This window comes from Elephantulus edwardii, unplaced genomic scaffold (genome assembly GCF_000299155.1).
Source record: "Elephantulus edwardii isolate Elephantulus edwardi_28Jun2011 unplaced genomic scaffold, EleEdw1.0 scaffold00045, whole genome shotgun sequence".
NCBI classification, from domain to species: Eukaryota; Metazoa; Chordata; class Mammalia; order Macroscelidea; family Macroscelididae; genus Elephantulus; species Elephantulus edwardii.
The window spans coordinates 12,551,686-12,565,506 of record NW_006399795.1 but is presented as its reverse complement, the minus strand read 5'-3'; positions in this window follow the sequence as shown (position 1 = coordinate 12,565,506).

Below are 13,821 nucleotides of genomic sequence, written 5' to 3'. Positions count from 1 at the left end.
GCAATGGGCTTAACCACAGCAGGGATTGTGAGGCTGGTGCAGGACTGAGCAGTTTCAATCTTTACACATTGGATCGATGGTAGTTGGAATTGCCTCAAATTCACATAATAACAAGAACAGAGGAAGTGTGGGGCTTTTACCTTCTTTATCGCTCTTGGAGCTGAACTGCATTCTCCGAGGCCCCTGAGGGATCCTGTTTCAGTTCCTCTTCCTGGATGCATGTACCCCGGACTGCACACAGAGCTTTAGCTTTTTTTCCTCTACATTTAGGAGTGAAGTGCTCCTGAAAGACAAATTGCCTGAATCAGGATAAAATCTGTGTCCATTCTAGAATAGATTCTAGCAGTCTCTCCCCATGAAATAGCTTTTAAGGGCTTTTAAGCATGTGATGAATGTTGATGATGAGGATAACTATGATTGTAATTACTTCTTTAAGACTCGAAGTAAATTTTCTTTTGATGGGACTTGTAGCTCTATAGAGAAATAGGTTGGTTGTTGGAAGCCCAAACAATCTAAGATTCAACTGAAAACAACAATTACAGAATGACACATGATTTTTTACCTGAGAAATGTGTAGCTCCTATGAGCTCTGTTCTGGAAGCGGTAGACATTTAGTCTGAGCTTTCATGGTGTCCACAGTGATGCCTCATAATATACAAATATCCATGAACACAGGTCAGTACTAATTCACGTACTTCATACTGGAATAGACACATCCAACTTCTAATTACCCACCCACCTGAGCGGAGGATAAGTAGCTGAGTCATGTATTTAGTGGTAACTTTGTTAGCTCTCTATGTTGGGCCAATGTCAAGTTTTAGTTGCTGCTGCTGTTGTTGTTAGTTATCAATGAGTCCTTCTAAACTTGTGGTGACCTTGTACACAATGGAAATGGCACCATCATTGTCATCGTTGTTGGATCATATCATTGTGATCCTAAGAGTTTTCTTTGAATAACTTTTAGAAATAGCCAGGTCTTAATGCTTATTCAACATGGCAAGAGGTTTCATCTGGAGCCAGCACCCTGATTTCAGACTTCTAACCTCCTACTGTGAGAAAATAAGTGTCTGTTTGTTAAAGTCACCACTTAAGGTACTTACTTCTGTTATAACACCACTGGATAAATAAGATTGGTCACTTAATTCTTTTTCCATTGCTATGTGTGTAAATAAGCCGTTGTATAAATATGCAACAGCTTATTTATACTGTTACTATTGTTAAATACTTGGGGTTATTTATAGCTTTTTGTTGTTATAATTAAAAATTCCACAAACATTCTGGCTCATTTCCTTTAGTGGACACATGCACTCATTCTTTTTGTTAATTATCGAAGAGTGGACTCCCTAGGTCATAAGATGTTACAGATATAGTAACCATTATCACATTTGACACATCAGTGTCATGGTGTTCAGCATCACAGCAACCACGAGTTACCTCTGTACAGTAAATGGACAGACCTGTGCTATGTCACTTAGAAGAATGCTTGACCAAAACCAATTAAAACCAGGCCTCAGTGCCACAGATTAAAATCACCCACCTTTGGCTTTGTAGCATATATTTCTATTCACTGGGCCAACAGAGCTCTATGTTATTGTTCCTAAGTGCTGTTGAGTTGTAGACAACTCATAGTGACCCTAATGGAAAGACCTTAACATTTGTATAACTTTCATCATTTCTCTAAGTTCATAAGGTTTCCAGAGGCAAGCTATTTCAGAAGTGGTTGCCATTCCTGCTTCCAAGTTTGTCTTAATCAGGGAACTCCACCAAATGCTGTCTACAATGTTGTTGTTGTTGTTGTTATGAGCCATCGAGTCATTTGTGACTCATAGCGACCCTATGTACAAGAGCTCTAAACGTTGTTCTATGCTGTGCCAACCTAGCTATCTCAAACCGCTCCAGTCACAGAATCGATCCATCTCATCGAAGGTCTTCCTCTCCTTCGCCGCCCCTCCACTCTGCCAAACATGATATCCCTCTCCAAGGACCAGTACCTCCTTGCAACATGCCCAAAGTATGTCAGATGAAGCTTCAGAATCCTTGACTCCAAGGAGCATTCCGGCTTCACCTTCTCCAGGATAAACCTCTTTGTTTTCCTAGCAGTCCATGGTATATTCAACACTCTTCTCCAGCACCACAGCTCAAAGGCATCAATTCTCTTTCTATCAACCTTATTCACTGTCCAACACTCCAATGCATAGCACATAATTGCGAAGACTATAGCCTGGATCAGGCGCACCTTAGTCTCCAGTCTGACGTCGTTGTTTTTCAGTACTGTTGACAATAGGTAACCATTCTTGCTTTTGACACATCAGTGTCACAGTGTTTAGCATCACATCAACCATGAATTACCTCTGTACAGCAAGTGGACAGACCAATGCTATACCACTTACAAGAATCTTTGACCAAAACCAGTTAAAACCAGGCCTGAGGGCTGCAGATTAAAACCACCTACCTTTGGCTTGGTAGCATAACTTTCTATTCACTACACCAACAGAGCTCTCTCTATGTTGTTTTTAAGTGCTGTCGAGTCGTAGATGATTCATAACAACGCTAGGAACAAAAGACCTGAACACTTGTATAACTTTCATTATTTCTCCAAGATGGTGGAGGTCCCCAACTAAAACAAGCTTGGAAGCAGGAGTGGCATCCACTTCTGAAATAGCTTGCCTCCAGAAACTCTATGAACTTGGAGAAACTATGAAAGTTATACAAGTTTCAGATCTTTAGTTCATAGGGTCACTATGAATCGTCTATGACTCAACAGCACATAACAACAACAACAACAGATGTAGTAGTGACCAACACAATTATGTTGTAAATCCTAACCCCTATATAGTCACTTGCTATGCATTTGAGAGCTGAACAGTGACTAAGGATGACAGAAAAAGTACTGATGCCTTTGAGTTGTGGTGTTGGAAAAGAGTACTGAATAGCCCATGGTCTACCAAAAGAACAAAGAGATATGTCTTGGAGAATATGCAGCCATAGTAGAGTGCATCTTGGAATAAAGAATAAGGAAGCTATTGGACTAAAAACAAGTAGTTCAAATCTACCAGCTGCTCTTCTGGAGAAGGATGGGCAGTCTCCTCCCATACAATTTCTTTACTGTCTCTGAAAACCTGCCAGAGGGTAAGCTATAAATAGATTCTGACTCAATAGTACATAAAACCAGTAATGAGTCTGTGAGTGATGCAAATGGACAAAGCCCATGGACTGCCAAAAAAACAAACAGTTATGTCTTGGAGAAGGTGCAGCCAGAGTCTATGGTGGAGTCAAGAATAACAAAGCTTCCTCTTATACTCTGAGGATGTTGCTAGCAGAGGCTATTCCTTGGAAAGGGACATCATGCTTGGAAAGATGAAGAGGTGGTGAAAGAAAGACCCCCCAATGAGATGGATTGACACAGTGACTGCAGCAATGATGAGGATGGTACCAAATAGAACAGGGTTCAGATCTGTTGTTGATAGAGTCACTGAGTTGTACTTGACTTGAGGATGCCTAACAACATACTTATGGCTATAATCTTATTTGGGAAGAAATTTTCATATCAAATAGCATTTTAAGTCAGTCATATAAGTCTCTGTCATTTAAGTCATTTAAGTCTCTGTCATATAAAAAGAAGCAATTTGACATAGAGAGGGAAATAGAGGGAGAAATTGAAAACATACCCAGGAACTGAAACTCAAAAGAGAAAAAGACTTTTCCTAGAGTCCATAGAAAATGCTTTCACAAGAACTGGCATCTTGAATTTGGAGTCTATCCTCTTAAACTGTGGGTAAATGAATTACGGTTTGTTATAGCCATTCACTTATGCTGTTTCTGTTCTAGCAGTCCTAGGATCTCTGCTGACTGGTTATCACCCAGTCAATCATGAGCCATGGTGATCCCATCATTAGGATTGAAATATGGGCCATAAAATTTCCAGTGGCTGATTACTTGGAAGTAGCTTTGCAAGGCTTTCTTTTAAAAGGCATCTCTGGGTGAAATAGAAGCTCCAAACTTTTTGTTAGTAACAGAGTGCATTAGTCATTTGCACCACTCACAGACTCATTGTTGGTTTTGTGTCTTATTGACTCAGAATCGATTCATAGCTTACCCTCTAGCAGGCTTTCGGAGACAGTGAATTGTGTGGGATGAGATTGCCCATCCTTCTTCAGCAGAGCAGCTCGTGGATTTGAACCACTTGTTTTTAGAACTGCAGCACAGCTTTAAATCCTTAGGCTACCAGAGCTACCTTTAAGACTCATTAGCTGCAATCATTATTGTTTGCTCAACATACAGATTGAATAGGTATGGAGAGAGAATACAACCCTGGCACAATCTCTTCCCCTGTGCACTCCAAACCATGCGGTGCTCCCTTGCTCCATTTGCACAACAGTCTCTTGGTCCAGGTATAGGTTCCACGTGGGAAGAACCAAATGCTCTGGAATTCCCATTCTCAGTGTCAGCTAACTTGTTATGATCCACACAATCAAATACCTTTACATAGATAATAAAGTCTAAATATACATTCTTCTGGTATTCCTTACTTTCAGCCAGAATCCATCTGACATCAGCAATGATATTACTGGTGCCACGGCTTCTTCTAAATTGTGCTTGGACTTCTGGCAGTTCCTTATCCATGTTCTGTACCAACCATTTTTGAATGATCTTCAGCAGTATTTTACTTGCATGTGATATCAATGATATTGTTCAATAGTTTCCACATTCGGTTGGACCACTTTTCTTGGGAATGAGAACAAATATGGACCTTTTCCAATCCATTGGCCAGACAGCTGTCCCCCCAAACTTCCTGGCATAGACTGGTGAATGCATCTAAGGTTGCATCTGTTAATTGAAACAAGTCAATTGGTATCCCATCGATTCCTGGAGCCTTATTTTTTTGCCAGTGCCTTCAATGCAATGTCTATTTCCTCCTTCATTACCATTGGCTCCTGTTCATACAGTACATCCTGAAATTTTTCAATGTCAATCAATTCTTTCTGGTACAGTGACTCTGTGTATCCAAGAAACTTGACTCTATGAGGATGAATGTGGCATCAGGATTGGAGGGAGACTCATCAATAACCTTCTTTATGCAGATGATACATCCTTGCTTGTTGAACATTAGGAGGACTTGAAGTACTTGTTGCAGAATATCAAGGAATGCAGCCTTCAGTATGGATTGCACCTCAATGTCAAGAATATAAGATTCTTATCACTGGACCAGTAGGCAATGTCATGAAGATGGAAAGGAGATGGAAACTGTCAACAGCTTCATCTTACTTGGCTCGACAATTAACCCCCTTGGTACTGGCAGTCAAGAAAAAAGGAGACATTGCCTTGGGGAAATCTCCTCTTCAAATTATTGAGGAGGATTATGTCAGTTTGAGGACTAAGGTGCCGCTGGTTCAGGCCATGGTCTTTCCAACTACTTACTATGCAGCTGAGGGGTGGATAATGAATAAGGATAACAGAAAAAGAATTGGTGCCTTTGAGCTGTGGTGTTGGAGAAGAGCATTGAACATCTCATGGACAGCCAAGAGAATAAACAGATATGTCTTGGAGAGGGTGCAGCTGGAGTGATCTTTGGAGGCAAGAATGATGAGGCATTGTCTCATATACTTTGGGCATGTTACTAGGAGGGGCTATGCCTTTGGTAGGGACATGATGGCCGCAGTGTTGGAGAAGGAGATAAAGACCTCAACCAGGTGGACTGACTGGTAGCTGCTGCTGTAATGGGCTCTTGTGTGTCCGGAAGTGCGAGGATGGCTCGGATAGAACAGAGTTCAAATTTTTGTTCATAGGGTCACTATGAGTCATCCTCGACTCGATGGCACCTAGCAACAACAACAGTTGTTATTATTATGTTTCTTTTAATTGACTATGAATCATAGCAACTTTATAAATGGCAGAACAAAACACTGCACAATCTTGCACCATCCTCACAATCCCTGTTCTGCTTGACCCTACTGTTGCAGTCACTGTGTCAATCCAATTTGTAGGAGGTCTAACTGCTTTTCATTGACCATTCATTTTACTAAGTATGATATCTGTCTCCAGACACTGATCCTTCTTCATACTATGCCTGTAATATGTAACACAAAGTCTCTATATCTTCATTTCTAAGAAGTATTCTGACTACACTTCTTCCAAAACAGACTTGATCATTTGGGAGTCTATGGCCTGTTCAATATTTGTTGCCAACACCACAATTCAATAGCATTGACTCTTCTTAGTCTTCCTGACTCTTTGCCCAACTTTGACACACACAGGAAACTGTTGACAATATCATAGTTTTAATCAGGCACACCTTAGTGGTCAATGTGACATCCTTGCTCTTTAGCATTTTAAAGAAGTCCTTGGTCTATACTGGAAGTAAGTTTGAATTTTTTTTATCCTTTTCCTGTGGATGTTGATTATGGATCGAAGCAAAAAAAAAATCTTTGGCAACTCTATTTATCTTGTTTATTGGTCCACTTTTGAGTATTTTGTGTTTTCTTCTGCGTAATCTATACTGATGACTGTAGGTTTTGAACTACATAAGTTAAGGACTTCAAGTCTTTTTTATTGTTATTTTCTACAAACAGAGTTAGTCATATTTCATTTTTGCAGCTTTCAAGTAGCCTGGCATTGCCATTGAGACTTTATTGTCATTGCTTCTGAGTTAAATTCCATTTTGTGCACGCGTGCACACAACAGAATGCAACGATGCCTGATCCTGTGCTGTCCTCACCATCAGGTTCAAGCTTCTCACTGCAGCCATTGTGTGTCAGTCCATCTCACTGGTGGTCTTCCTCTTTTTTATTCTGACCTTCAGTTTTACCAAGCACAATATCCCTCTCAAGGACTGGTCCCTCCTGATAACATGTAAAACATACACAAGATGAATTTTACTATCGTCACTCTGAAGACATACCACCTGTGCTTTTTATAAGACAGATTTGCTTGTTCATTTTTCTGAAAGTCCATGATATACTCAATATTCTTTACCAATATCCTAATTCTAAAGCACTGATACTTCTTGGGTGTTCTTTATTCATGACTTATCTTTCATATGCCTATGAGGTGATTGAAAATACCATGGCTTGAGTCAGGCATAGTTCAGTCTTTAAAGTGATATCTTTGTTGCTTAACATTTTAAAGAGGTCTTTTGCACCAGATTTCTCAGTGTAATACATTGTTTGATTTCTTGACTGCTATTTCCATGAACAGTTGATGGGAGTCTCAAGTAAAATTAAATCCTTCACAACTTCAGTTTATCTCCTTTTACTATGATGTTTGATTGTGGAGCCAAGCAAACTAATACTCTTTATAATCTGAATCTTGTCACCATCCATCACGATGCTGCCAAATGGCCCACTGGTGAGAATTTTGTTTTCTTGATATTGAGATTCAATTCATATTGAAGGCTGCAGTCCCTGACCTTCTGCCGCAAACACTTCAGGTCCTCCCCAGTTTCAGCAAGCAGGGTTCTGTCATCTGCATAACGCAGATTGTTGATGAGTTTTCTTCCAATCCCGATGCTACATTTCTCCTCATAGAACCCAGTCTCTTGGATAATCTGTTCTACATATAGATTGAAAAGGTATGGAGATAGAACACATCACTGGCATATATTCTTCCACATTTTGAACGATGCAGTGTTCCCTTGCTCTGTCCTGAAGACTGCCTCCTGGTCCAAGTATAGGTTTCACATAAGCACGACCAAAGTGTTTGGGGATTCTCATTCTTCTCAGAGTTAGCTACAGTTTGGTGTGATCCACACAGTCAAACCCCTTTGCATACTCAATGAAACATAGACAGATATTCCTCTGATACTTCCTGCTTTCAGCCAAGATCCATCTAACATTAGCTATACTATCCTGAGTACCATGGCCTCTTCTAAACCCAGCTTGCACTTCTGACAGTTCTCTGTTGAGATACTGTTCCAGTTGTTTTTGGATAATCTTTAGCAAAATCTTGTTTACATGTGATATTAATGATATTGTTCGATAATTTCCACACTCTGTTGGATTATGTTTCTTTGGAATGGGAACAAATATACATCTCTTCCTGTCAGTTGGCCAAGTGGCTGTCTTTCAGATTTCTTAACACAACTTGGTGAGCACATCTAGGGCAGCATTTGCTTGTTGAAATATAGCAATTGGTAAACTGTCAATTCCTGGGGCCTTGTTTTTAAATTTCAATTATTTGCAAAACTCTCTACAGTTTGTTATGATTCACAATCAAACTCCTGTGCATAGTCAGTAACACACAAATAAACATTTTTTCTGTTATTTTCTGCTTTCAGCTTAGAGCCATCTGATATAAGCAATGATATTCCTCTTTCCAGATTGTCTTCTGAGTTAGACTGAGTGAATTTCTGTCAGTTTCCTTTTACCACATTTTTCTTTAATTTTTTTAAAAATTATTTTTATTTTGTATATTGCTTTGCATACAAAATTCATATAACTTGTGTTTTGTTTATATGCATTACGCTTCAGGCATTCCTCTAGTCACATTTGTTGACTTTTTTTGAATTCTATTTAGCATCATTTTGGAGCCTTAGTGGTGTCGCTTGCTGTACTGGTCGCCAAAAGGCTTATTCCTTGGAAGAAAGATGGGCAGTCTCTTCCCAGAATGATACAAATCCTGAGAAATCCAACAGGTTCACTAAGAGTAGGCATCAACTCAATGACAATCGCTTAGGTTGCTTTCATTTTATTTTAGCATAATTTTACTTGCATGTGACAGTAATAATATCATTCTATAATTTCTGCATTCCATTGGGTCACCTTTTTTTTTTCTCCTGGTGTGGGCACAAACATGAATCTCTTCCATTTGGTTGTCTAAGACACCGATTTCCAAATTTCTTGGCATTGACATGTGCTCACTTCCAGCACTTCATCTGTTTGTTTTGCTTTCCACAGATGTAGTACATTTGATGCCTGTGTATCCCATCCAAGTAGGTCTACGTGAATTGTGGCCATTTTTGCAAGAAGATATTTGCAGCAAATTAGTTGTTGCTCTTGCAAATTTCTAACACATAATCTCTGGAATTATTTCTACCATCGACGTCTTACAGGTTCACCCTGGAGAGGGTAAAGTCGGGCTGCTCCTTGGAGACAAAGATTCTGAGGCTTTGTCTGACATACTTTGGAGAAGGACATCATGCTTGGGAGGGTGGAGGGACAGCACAGGAGGGGAAGACCCTCTAAGAGGTGGATTGATTCAGTGACTGGAGTAATGAGGTTGAGTGTGTCAGAGACAGTGAGATCGGCACAGGGCAGAGCAGGATTTAGGGCTGTTGTACATAGGGTTGCAATGAGTTGCAAGCAACTCGATGGCACATGTTAACAACAACAACAATAACAACAACAACAACCCTCTTCTTTATTTTCAACTTTTCTATTCCAGACAATATAATTATTAAGGTCTTTAGAAGACATGTGTAATCAATTTCAGGATTGAGAAGTTGGTAAAAATCCTCAATTTTTCTTAATTTTTAGCATTAATGGCTTGTGAATTTGAGTAAGAGTCTTAATAATTCATCTACCATGTAGGTATGTGGATATTACCCTGTCACCGACTGTTGTACTTCAGGATCATCTTGAAAAGCTCTTTTTGATGATGAGTAGAATGTCACTCCCTTTCAATCTGTCATTCTTAGCAAGATAGGGCAACTGACTGTCCAATTCAAAAGTACCAGTACCAGTCTATTTCAGTTCACTGTGATCAATTTTCAAGCATTTCATTTGCTTTCTTTTCACTATTTCCAAATTTCCTAGATTTATATTTCATATATTCTGTGTTCTAATTATTAATGAATGTTTGCAGCTTCTGCTTCTCATTTAAACAGCACTGGGGCTTCAGTGGGACAACTGAGGTTGAATTACTTGCCCTTGATAAGTGTAAAGTTGTTGTTGTTGTGTTGTCGTGTATCGCCAAGTTGGAACCGACCCATAGATGACTTGAATGGCAGGTTTCAGGGGCAGTAAATCACATGAGAGGAGATTGTTTATCCTTCTCCTGGAGCAGATGGTTTCCTTGAACCTTGTGCCTTCAGGATTGAAGTGTGGCTTCTTGCCACTAGGACACCAGAGCTCAATGTAAAGTAGGAACAATAATAATTTGTCTTCTTCATCTGCACTGAACAGGTGTATTTATGTGCATTGGAAAAGAACGTGTTTGATCCAGTTCTGTCTTCTAGTGCATGCTCAAATACTGTTATTAAAGTACCTATTAGTATTTATCTGGAATAGTTAGTTACACTGACTTCTTCATGCTGAACAGTTCTAAAAAAAAAAAAAAGAAAATCTGGTCTGGTTGTGTTTTCTCATTTTGATGCTTTACAAGCGTGACGGAGGCTGTAACCTGGGGCAGGAGTTAGAGGTCCGTGAACTGTTTGCCAAAGGCATCACCCTCTTTGAATCTGGGCAAATTGTTTCACACAGTGTAGTTTTGTAAAACACGAATTTCTTACGGAAGCTTATCCAGCCTTAGAGTAATTGTTCTCCACAATTAAAGCTGCAGTCAGCTAAAATTATCATCTTAGCCAAGCATGTAACTAGGATTAAATAAATATGCAGTCATGAAAAGTGCTTACCAGGTTGAGTTTTCCTTGTCTTCCCTGAGCTTGTTGGGGCCACAAAAAAAGATACTGTTTCTCTTTTGATTCCAGAAAGCCGTTCCCCTTCACTCCATTACTGGAACATTCTGAACTCTACCAGATCTCTGAGTCTCTATCCCAAATGTCTGCCTTCCTGTCTTCAGCCGGGTGTCAGGCTCCTGACATTTAGTGACACCCCCTGAGCTTCCAGTGCCATCTGTCAATCTTTCCTTACACAGGTCTAAGAGCCCTATAATTAGTTTGGTATTCTAGAAGCTTCTCAGATCCAGAGGTTTGGGAAACACATATATCTTTCTTTCAAAATCTATCCTGTAAATATCTGATTAATTACTTAGTTCACAGATCATAAACCAGATCACCTCCGAGAACCCATATCACCCTTAATAAATGGCATACTCAATTCTAGTATTGAATGCAATTTTATTCCATACATACAATGTCCCAGGATCTATGAAGTGGCAGAGTAGAGGAAGGACAAGTTCAGGGCTTCAAGCTCATGGTGATCTCGCTTGAGTCTGACTCTGCCATTTACAGGCTGTGTGACTCTCGTCCTATTGCACAACCTCTCTGAGCCCTTACCTCTTACTGCAATCCAAACCTACCACTGGAAATTGAGCTACAGGCATGATAATGTAAACTTGCTTTCCATAGGCTGGATGATTGGCAATCCGCTCTGTGACAGCAATGGCAAAGGAAGGCTTTTGTGGTATTTTTTTAAATTATTAATTTGCGTACAGTTGTTCATACACATTAGGTTGCTTGCATTTATATTGTTTTATATAATTATTCCCTTTTGTACAATCATTTGAATACATGTTTCATTCAAGTATATTTTTTTCATTCATGTATATTTTGTGTTATGCGATCATTTCTATATGTTACATTTTATATAATTGATTGCTATTGCTTTATGACTTTTCTCATCTGTCTCATCAAGTCCTCATTGGCACCTTGCCTCTTCCTTTGCAACTCCTCTCCTCCCAGTAATCTCTGCTGTCCTCTGATTTCCTGTCACTTCTTCTGCACCACTTCTCTTCCCCTTTTGATGCGTATATTGTTCTTGTTTGCCTGAATCTTGATCCTTCTGAGGTTAATCTTCCTGGTCCTTAAAGTCCTGTTCATTTACATTGTACTTATTGTCTGTACATTCTATCTCTGTTCTCCTCCTCCCCCTTCCCCTCCACTCCTCAGTTACCCTCCTGTTTTCACAGTTGCAGTCTTATGCAGTATTTGTCCTTTTACGACTGAGTTATTTCACTCAATAAAATGCCCTCCAGACTCCCACAACCATTTTAGAAAATAAAGGGACGTTTAGGAGCCAGATTCAAACTCCATGCAGAAGATAGGTATTAAAATTGTCTGGAAAATGAGATAATACCTCAAGACCTTGGAAATATCTGGTCAGTACAGTGACTGGGAACTCTATGAAGCTGTAATTTGTACACTTGTCAAGACTTGGGAAATTAGAGACTAACTACACAGAGTAAGGGACATTGGTAGTTCAATGGTAAAATTCCTATCTCTCATATAAAAGACTTCAATTTCTGGCTGGCCAGAACACCTCAGCCCAGTCACTACCCCTAAGAACTGGGAGACGAAAGAGAGTAACCTTAGAAGTAAAGGGGGTATTGGACGTTCAACTGTAGAATTTTCACATGGAAACTTGAGTTCCATTCTTCCCCAGTGCACTTCAGTTCCAGCAACCATCGGTCTACATTTGGAAGTTTGTGTGTTTCACTGGTTCTGGATGCAACCTTACTTGCTGAATGTGAGGAAGACTTGAAGTACACTTACTGCAGAAGATCAAAGAAGAGTAAAAACTACAGTCTTCAATATGGATGAAATCTCAACATCAAGAATACAAAAATCCTCACCACTGGACTGATATGCAACATTATGATAGATGGAAAAAAGGTTGGCATTGACAACGATATCCTCTTACTTGGAGCCACAGAGCAATTTATTATGGAGATAGTCAAGAGCCAAGCAGAGTTCAACTTTGTTCTGTGTGGATCAACATGAGTTGGGAGATGACTCAATAGCTATTAACAACATTTTGGGAAAAGGAAAACACGATAGAAATAAATGAAAGGAATAAGAAGCTAAAAGACATTAATATCTTTGTGTGTATGTCATAAAGGTCCTTACTTTTCATGATCCAGCATCTGAGGTGCCTTAGTAAGTGAGAAGATCTGAAATGTACTGACTGCTTTTTTCTTAATGAATGAGAGAGACTGTTAACATTGTCTATATCCTTCATTAAACACAGAACTTTTGATTATACTAATTACTAATGACTGAAAGTTAGAGAAGTCCCTGAAAATTCCCAGGAAGGGGTATATAGCTCAGAGGCACCAAATTACTTCCTTATGTGTCCATCAGACCTGAAAGTTTGATGTTTTAACTCTACCCAGAAAGACATTGAAAGAAAGATCTGGGAATATACATCTGGAACATCAACCCTTATAAATCCTATAGAGTACAGTTCTACTGTTACACAGATAGGGTGGCAATGTTCTAAGGGTAGTCCTGAGTCCCTTAGAAAGCCTTTTATTTCAAAATGTTTATGGAACCCGAGCTTCCTTGGCCTGTTGTTGTGTGCCATTGAGTTGAGTATAACTCATAGTGACCTTATCAACAACTTAACTATATGCTGTCCTATTCCATGCTATTTTCACAATCTTTGACACTCAAGCCCCTAGTCACTTGCCATGGTCACTGTACCAATCCCCCTAATTGAGGGTCTTGTTCTCTTTCACAGTCACCCACCTTCCCAAGTATAATGTTCTTCTCCAAGAAATAACCTCTCCTAGCAACATGAGCAAAATACATGAGATGAAGTTTTATCACCTTTGCCTCTGAGTAGCACTCTGGCATAGTCAATAGAGAACTGGGTTGCTAACCCAAAGCCATGCAATGTGAAATCACCAGTGACTCCTTGGGAGAATTAAGGACAATTTCCCGGGATTTACAACTGGAGGGTCAGCTGTGAGTTAATTTTGGCTTTATGGCAATGACTTAACTTTTTGATTTATGAAATCAGTTCTCTAAATCAAGTTGTTCATACATTCTTTCCCCATATATGAGTTTATGAGATATTTTGGAAAAGTAACTAATTTTTTTCTGTTGGTGAAAGGTAGTCAAATTTGTGTCTTCTAGGTTGCAACACCCCCATGATACATCTTCAAGGATATGAACATGTACGGCCAAGCACAATCAATAAGAGTGCA